This window comes from Salvia miltiorrhiza, chromosome 5 (genome assembly GCF_028751815.1).
Source record: "Salvia miltiorrhiza cultivar Shanhuang (shh) chromosome 5, IMPLAD_Smil_shh, whole genome shotgun sequence".
In the NCBI taxonomy this organism is placed as follows: Eukaryota; Viridiplantae; Streptophyta; class Magnoliopsida; order Lamiales; family Lamiaceae; genus Salvia; species Salvia miltiorrhiza.
The window spans coordinates 19,623,211-19,631,443 of record NC_080391.1 but is presented as its reverse complement, the minus strand read 5'-3'; positions in this window follow the sequence as shown (position 1 = coordinate 19,631,443).

Sequence of the window (8,233 nt, the reverse complement as noted above, 5' to 3'; positions counted from 1 at the left end):
AAACAGAAGAGGAGGACGTCAGTGGTGGGGTGAGGAGATGAGGGAGACGAAGAAGTGGAGGAGGACAAGAAAACGTAGAAGGCGGAAGATAAAAGAAGGCTGCCTTGGAAGAAGTAGAGGGCTGCCTTATGAGGAGAAGGATCAGGTTGGTGAATTGGAAAGAAAGAGAGAAGAGGGAAGGGTGTGAGAAGGAAGAATCGAAGCGGTGGCAGCTGAGAAGACTAACACCGTCGACTCGCCGACCCAGGGTCTGTGAAGAATAGACCCGGTGCGGCTGAAGATGCCGGCCAACAACAAGAGTGATCTCGTTGTTTGTTGCAAGCCAGGGAGGAGCACGAGATATGCGATACGGTATATCTCCTCCAGAAGCGGTGAAGCTTCCTGGCGCTAGGCATGAGAATGGAAGACACTCGCTTCGCTGGATACAGGTGAGGGTAGAGCAAACTTTGACGTCGGAGAGACGTTGTGATCCAGTGGAAGGGTCCGGTGAAGACCAAGACTATGAGTGTCATTCTTCCACTCCATGACTTTGCAGTCATAGATTTCTCCTTTAGTCGGAACAAATTTTCTCTGCAACTTAAAAAGAAATTTGAAACTTTTTCTCACAGTGAAGGCTGTGGAGAGTTGTTAGTTGATGCAGAAAAATCGTGAAGACAACATGGTGTATAAATAGACAAGATGTGAACCATGTAGAAGATAAAAAGGTTTTTCGAAAACTGTGCCTAAATTGCAATTGAAGAAAAAATTTCGCGTCCGCCGTCACTGCGAGGGACTTTGAAAAGCATCATTACATATGTCATGTCAATGAGCGTTTCAAGAAATTTTATTGCAGAGGCAAAAAGGTTGGAAGGATTTTTGGCAAAAAGATCAGGACAAGTTCAATCAAAACAGATTTTCTCTTTTATAAAATTCTTGTCCTTATCGGATATTCCATTTTCCAACAATTCCAACAATCAGTTAAAGTTTTTGAAAGAAACTGATCAGTTAGAGAAAAGGTTTTGAACTGAACACTTAAAGCTCTAAACTGAAATAACTGATTTTTGAAAAGGTAAGCATTTAAAATATTTACTGATCAACTGAACATAGTAGTCAGTTGATACCACGTGATCCTGGTTGAATCATCATGATGACTTCTTCTTCAGATGAGCATTTGGACTTCATTGCTTTCCACGTCGGCGATTGTAGAAGCAGTAGTTGGTTGACCACCAGTCAACATGACTGTTTGAGAAAATCTTCAAACACAGCATCACTCTTCAGGGTTGATGAGGCCGATCTTTGCACAAAGATCATTGAACATTTCTTCTGGAAGAGCCTTGGTCAGCAGGTCCGCTCTCTGAATAGCAGTGGGAATCCATTCCACAGAGATATTCTTCTTTTCGACATGATCACGAATGAAGTGATGTCGAATCTCAATATGTTTGACTCTGGTGTGATGAACTGGATTCTGGGAGATTGCAATAGCACTGGAGCTGTCGCAATAGATAGGAACTTCCTTTTCCTCGATCCCATAGTCCTTTAGTTGATGGACTAACCACAGGATTTGTGAGCAGCAGCTTCCGGCAACAACATATTCAGCTTCAGTTGTAGAGGTGGCGACTGAAGTCTGCTTCTTTGAAAACCAAGAGATGAGCTTGTTGCCTAGGAATTGACATGTTCCGGAGGTTGACTTGCGATCAAGTTTGCATCCACCGAAGTTAGAGTCTGAAAATCCAGTGAGCTTGATGTCGTCGTCTGCTGGGTACCACAATCCTAAATTGGGTGTGCCCTTGAGATATCTCAGAATCCGCTTAGCTGCATCCAAATGAGCTTCCTTAGGATCTGATTGATATCTTGCACAAACCCCGACTGCAAATGCGATATCTGGTCTGCTCGCAGTCAAATACAGCAAAGATCCAATGATTTCTCTGTACTTCTTCGAAGAGACAGAGCTTCCTTCTGAACCTGGATCAACTTTCCAGTTTGTGTTCATTGGGATCTTGACTGATTTCATGTGCTGAATACCGAACTTAGCTATCAGCTCCTTGGCATACTTGGACTGGCTGATCAGTATTCCTTCTTTGGTCTGCTTGACTTGTAATCCGAGAAAGAAATTCATTTATCCCATCATGGACATTTGGAATTTGTTCGTCATGATGTCAGCAAACTTATTGCACATGCGTTCGGATTTGGATCCGAAGATTATGTCATCGACATAAATTTGAACAAGTAAGAGATCTTCTCCTTCTTTGAGAGTGAACAAAGTTCTGTCCACAGATCCCTTTTTAAAGCCTTGTTCAATCAGATACTCAGAGAGAGTATCATACCACGCTCTTGGTGCTTGCTTCAACCCATGAGCGCTTTCTTCAGCTTGTACACCTTTTCTGGTCCAGCAACCTCAAATCCAGGATGTTGTTCTACATAGACTTCATCTGTGAGCACTCCATTAAGAAATGCACACTTGACATCCATTTGGTGTACCTTGAAACCTTTGTGAGCTGCGAAGGCTAAGAAGAGTCTGACTGCTTCCAATCTGGCAACTGGGGCGAATGTCTCGTCGTAGTCGATTCCTTCTTCTTGACTGTATCCTTTAGCCACAAGCCTTGGTTTGTTTCTCACAACGTTTCCTTCTTTGTCTTCCTTGTTCTTGAAAATCCATTTCAAGCCAATCACCTTTGCATCGTCTGGTCGATCCACAAGCTCCCATACTGAATTCCGGTTGAATTCATTGAGTTCCTCTAGCATTGCGATGACCCATTCAGTGGACTTCAGAGCTTCTTCAATATCCTTGGGCTCTGTAGTTGATAAGAAACAGCTGAAATTCTTATCTTCGTTGATGCAGTTCTGGTTGATGTCGAAGACGAGGTTGCACATTGATCTCCGAGTCTTGACGCCATCTGATGGTTCTCTAATGATGTTCTCCTTAGAGTGGAGTTCAAACCATCTTCGATACTTCTTGATCTCTTCAGGGGATGGTGGAGCTTCTTCGGTCAGAATAGCTCTGGGATGTTGAGCACCTTCTGGAGCAGGGGTGAGTTGAGCTGGGGCGGCTTCTGCGCGTTCAACTTGAACTTCAGCAACTGGAGTTCCCCCTTGACTGATGCCATCTGTATTGGCTCCAGTCTGGACTTCAGACCGTTGGTTGATCTTCTGATACTAAAGCATCTCAGTATCTTCATCTTTGCCAGGTCCCCACACCAAGACAGTAGAGGGCTCGACAGTGTGGATTTCAGCTTTGGAACCTTCAGTGATCTAAACACCCTTTTCAGCATCTTGTTCCCTGAAATCATCTGTAGACTCATCAAAGATCACATGAGGTGTTTCTTGTACACAAAGAGTTTGAGTATTGAACACTCGATAGGCTTTGCTTGAACGTTCTGTTCCAGAGTATCCAATGAAGACTCCTGGATCAGCCTTGCTATCGAAGGTTTTCAACCTCTTCTTATCATTGTTGTGTATGAAACACTTAGAACCGAAAGCATGAAAGTAGGCAATCGATGGCTTTCTGTTCTTCCATAACTCGTATGGAGTTCTTCCATGTCTCTGAGTGAGGAAGGAGCGATTCTGCGTGTAGCATGCGTTGTTGACTGCTTCGGCCCAAAACTTCAAGGGGAGTTTTGACTCGGCTAGCATCGTCCTGGCTGCTTCCTTTAGAGACCGGTTTCTTCTTTCTGCAACTCCATTCTGCTGTGGAGTTCTTGCTGCAGAAGTTTGATGACTGATTCCTTGTTCATCACAATACTCACGAATGACAGTATTGAGGAATTCAGTCCCACGATCTGATCTGATGCTGATGATGTTGACTTCCTTTTCAACGCTCAGTCTTCTCAGCAACTTTGGCAGTTCCTCCAGTGTTTCCTTCTTTTTGAAGAGAAAGATAACCCAAGTATATCGTGAATAATCATCCACAACTACCAAGGTGTACTTTCTACCGTTGTAGCTTCTTGGAGTGATCGGGCCAAACAGATCCATGTGAAGTAGATGCAGAATCCTTCCAGAGGAGTGTCCCGTCTTTGACTTGAATGACGTTCGCGTCTGCTTTCCTCTGAGGCATGCTTCACATTCTTGCTTCTTCTGGAATACAATAGAAGGAAGACCTTCTACCAGTTGATGTTTAGCAAGTTTGTTGATCGTCTTGAAGTTGAGATGGTTGAGTCTCTTGTGCCATAGCCAATTGAGCTCCGAGCTGCTCTTGCTGATGAGGCACGTTTCTGGTGGGCTGTCTTCCCAAGAAACGACGTAGAGACTCCCTTGTCCGAATCCCTTCAGAACCACCTTCTTCTGATTGTTTCTAACAGTGAATTCATCCTTTTTAATTTTCACTGTGAAACCACTGTCACAAAATTGACTCACAGACAACAGATTATGTTTAAGACCAGAAACAAAGCTAACATTACTGATACTGGCGTTACCCATGTTGAGCACACCGTAGCCTTTTGTTTCTCCAATCGAGTTGTCTCCGAATGCAACTTTGGATCCAGCTTTCTCAACATACTGGGATAGATATTCTTTGTAGCCCGTCATATGCTTCGAACAGCCACTGTCCAGATACCACGTTCTGATTGAAGCTTTGGCCTCTTCCTTCTTTTTATGTTTCCTGACATTGACCTGCAAGGAAGAGTTGCTTCAGGCACCCAATCAAACTTTGGGTCCTTCAATGTTAGCTCGAGTTCCCTTTGGAACCCAAATCTGCTTCAGAATTGGTCTGGCTAATCTCTTGCGCTTTGTTGGATGTCTGATCGATGTCGTTGGCACTTTAGGTGGCACGTGAGCATTCTTCTGTTGAGAAATCCTTTTGAAGGCCTCACTCTTGCAGCAGTTCTGTCTGATGAGTGGTTGAGGTCTTCTTTGCTCGACGAAGTATCTTCCTTGAGATACTTTAGTCTTTGCAGACTTATGGAGATTTGTCTGACGTCCAGTGGCTTTTCGTCGAGGAATTGGCATGGCTCGACTGGACTCAGCATTGCTTGATCTCCATGGATGTTGTTCCTTATGAAACTGAACTGAGGATGTCAGTTTCTGACTGATGTGGCCTTTCTTCCCCCTGGATTGATGAGGAAGATTCTTCTTGGCTCCTGATGTTCCTTCCCAGATCTTTGACTGAAATCTGCTTTCCAGCCTTTTCAATAGGGTGATCTGGTTGGGAGCCTCCTTAGCTCGTCTGTAGCTTCGTGGAGGTGGAACATTTGATCTGGCCATCAGTCTGCGCTTGTGAACTTCATCCATATCATGGTCTCTTGATTCTTCTGAGGTTGTGATTTCAGAAGGATCATTCTTAGAGATGATCATGATATTCTTTCCTTTGGCAGCTGCAACCTTTCCTCCGATGCTGTTGACCAGTCCTTTCGATGGAAAGTTGCTCATCATGGGAGACTGCATCATGCAGTTCTTGACTGTTTCTTCCAGCTTGTGATTGAGCCTCTTGATTTCATGAGATGCTCTTTCACATTCTGAATTGGAGACTCTAAGCTCTTCTTCCAGTCGGCTGTTCTCCATGATTAGCTGATCAAGACAAGTTTCATCCGGAAAGTAGATGATTGTCTGATGTTTAGCTCGTTCATCATTGATCTCCTGGTCCATTTTCTGATTCTGCTTGAGGAGATCTTCGAACATTTTCCTCAGCTGACAGTGATCAGTCATGAGCTGATCAAACTCGTCAGTTTCAACGGATGAGCTATCTCCAGATTCTGAGTGGTCTCCTGAAAGCAACAGGAAGTTATCAGTATATGGAGTTTTTGTGAGAGATTTTACCTCTGGGCCATTCATTCCATTGTCGTAGCTGTTGTCGGCTACATTTTTTGATTCGTTGGCCATCAGGGCTCGGCTCTCATCATCTGAGCTGGAACTGTCGTAGTCGGATGATTCTGATGTGTCGTTGGAAGTTTCAGCATCATCAGCAACCATCGCTTTCTTCTTCGAAGATCTGCGATCTTTCTTCGCTTTCAGTTCCCTGCGCTCAGCTGGAGTCAATTCAGGGCATTCATGTCGAAAGTGCCCTTTCTTTCTACATCCAAAACATTCCAATTCTTTGATGTCGTAAGCGGCTGACTTCCTTTCTCCGCTTTGATCTGTGGAATGTCTGGAGTCCCCTTCTCTTTCTTTTCCCTTGTAGTGCTGCTTGTGGAACCTTCTGTACTTCCGGAACTTGGACTCCATCTTGTTGAATCTGTCAGTCAATAGGGCATATTGACTGAAGAAGTCCTCAGGGTTGAGTTCCGTTGGCTCCTTGATCTGCTTCTTGCCTTCTCTGGTCGAGGCCTTCAGTGCAACTCCTCTTGAGGTTGATGGACCATCTTCGTCTGATCCTCCAGCCTTCTTGTTACCAAGATTTCTCAGAAGATCGAACTCATTTGCCATGAGATCGGAGAAAAGCTTGTTTGTCGGGAGCTGACTGAATCCTGGCTTATGCTGATGAGCGACTGAGTAGATCTGCCATTCTCCACGTGGCAGTGCTCGAAGAATCTTCAGGTTGATTTCTCGTTGAGTGTATTTGTCTTTGGAAATGGATTGAACTTCATTCAATATAAGATTGAATCTTTGTTCCATTTCCTCGACAGATTCATTCTTGAGCATGTGGAAGGAGTCGAATTTCTGGCAAGCTATGGAAAGCTTATTCTCCTTGATTTCCTCAGAACCTACGCACATTCTTTCCAGAATGTCCCACATCTTCTTTTACGTTCTGCACTTGATGATCTTCATGACATGCTTGTCAGGAACGGTGCCGGAGATGATGCTTTTGGCGAGGTTGTCTAACTCATCTTGCTTCCTTTCTTCTGTGGTGAAGTCTGCCTTTGACTTGGGCTGGTCCTCATCGTAAGGTTCCTGATGGATGTCATTAGGAACCCTTTTTACAGTTTCGGTGATGATGATCGGACCGCTGGTGATGACTTCCCACATTCTGCAATGTTGGGCGGTGAGGAAGCTTTCAAGCCGAAACTTCCATATGTCGTATTTTTCAATACTAAACATAGGTAGAGAAGATAATCTGCTGTGGTTAGTCTCCATCAAAAAAGAGAGAACAGATAACAGCAGATAGAGCAAATAGCAAGCACAAAAATAAGAAAGAGTAAAACAACTTCGAGACCTTTAAGAAAGGATCTAGTTCAAGTAGGAACTAGTCAGAGATAAATAGTTCTTGCGAACAACCTGCTCTGATACCAATTGTTAGGTCCGGGGGGTCTCGAATAGGTGTATGGGGGGGGGGGAATACACCTATAGGCTATTTTTAATCTATCTACCAACCTCAATTAGAGGGATCTCAGTCAGAGATAGAAAAGAAACTTTTCATGCAAACCAGACACCTGTTTAACCGAAATTAGTTTTGACCAACAGGGTTGACGACTGATACTGAAAGCTCTTCAGTAAAGAGTTATCAGTTAAGTCACTAGAACTTAACTGATCCACGTAAGGGCTTCAGTCGTGTTTGCAAAGATAAAGATGATATCTCTCTTCCTTACTATCAGAGGATAGTGATTCAGATTGATATCATACGCAGCGGAAATTAAACTTAGTTTCGAATAGCCTCGGTGGAGCAGATAGTTGGATTAGGGTTTCTCTAGCTGTTAGTCAGTGTTCAGTTTTATCAATTGAAATAGCACAGTTAAGAATGTAAAACTGAAAGCTGTAAATAACACAGAGACTTTTACGTGGTTCGGAAAAACTCTTTCCTACATCCACGGCTGGTTGATCAGACCAACAATCCACTCCGCAAGTGCTTGCCTGGTGCACTGCAAACCGTAAACTGAAGATAAACTCTCTTTAGCACCTACACACCTCGCGTAGGGTTTCCCTACCTACACACCTCGTATAGGATTTCAGCACCTACACAACTCGCGTAGGATTTCCCTGCTAAGCACACCTCGTGCTCAGACTTCCCTTTCAGAGTTCAGAGTACCTTCCTGAATCTCCGAGTCACTCAAACACTCTTATGGGGGAGAGGTTTAAACGAGTGCCAACTATACTTACAAAGAACAAGTTCTTTGAAGCAAGTTTGACCTTTGGCTTCTGGGTACACATAATATATGCCTAGGGTCTAAGAGAATGTATGTAATCAGCAGTGACTGATTTTGGCTTTGGAATTCTCTTCTTCGATTCAAGCTTTGAGCGGTTTAAGCTTTAGGCTGAGTAGCTATTTCGACAGAGCTTCAGCTTATGTCGTTGAATCGGTGAAGATTGAAGTGATCCTCGAGCGCTATTTGTAGGAGAACTCTTGAATAGATTCGTTGGCGTAAATCGTCTTCAAGATTTCTTCCGTTGG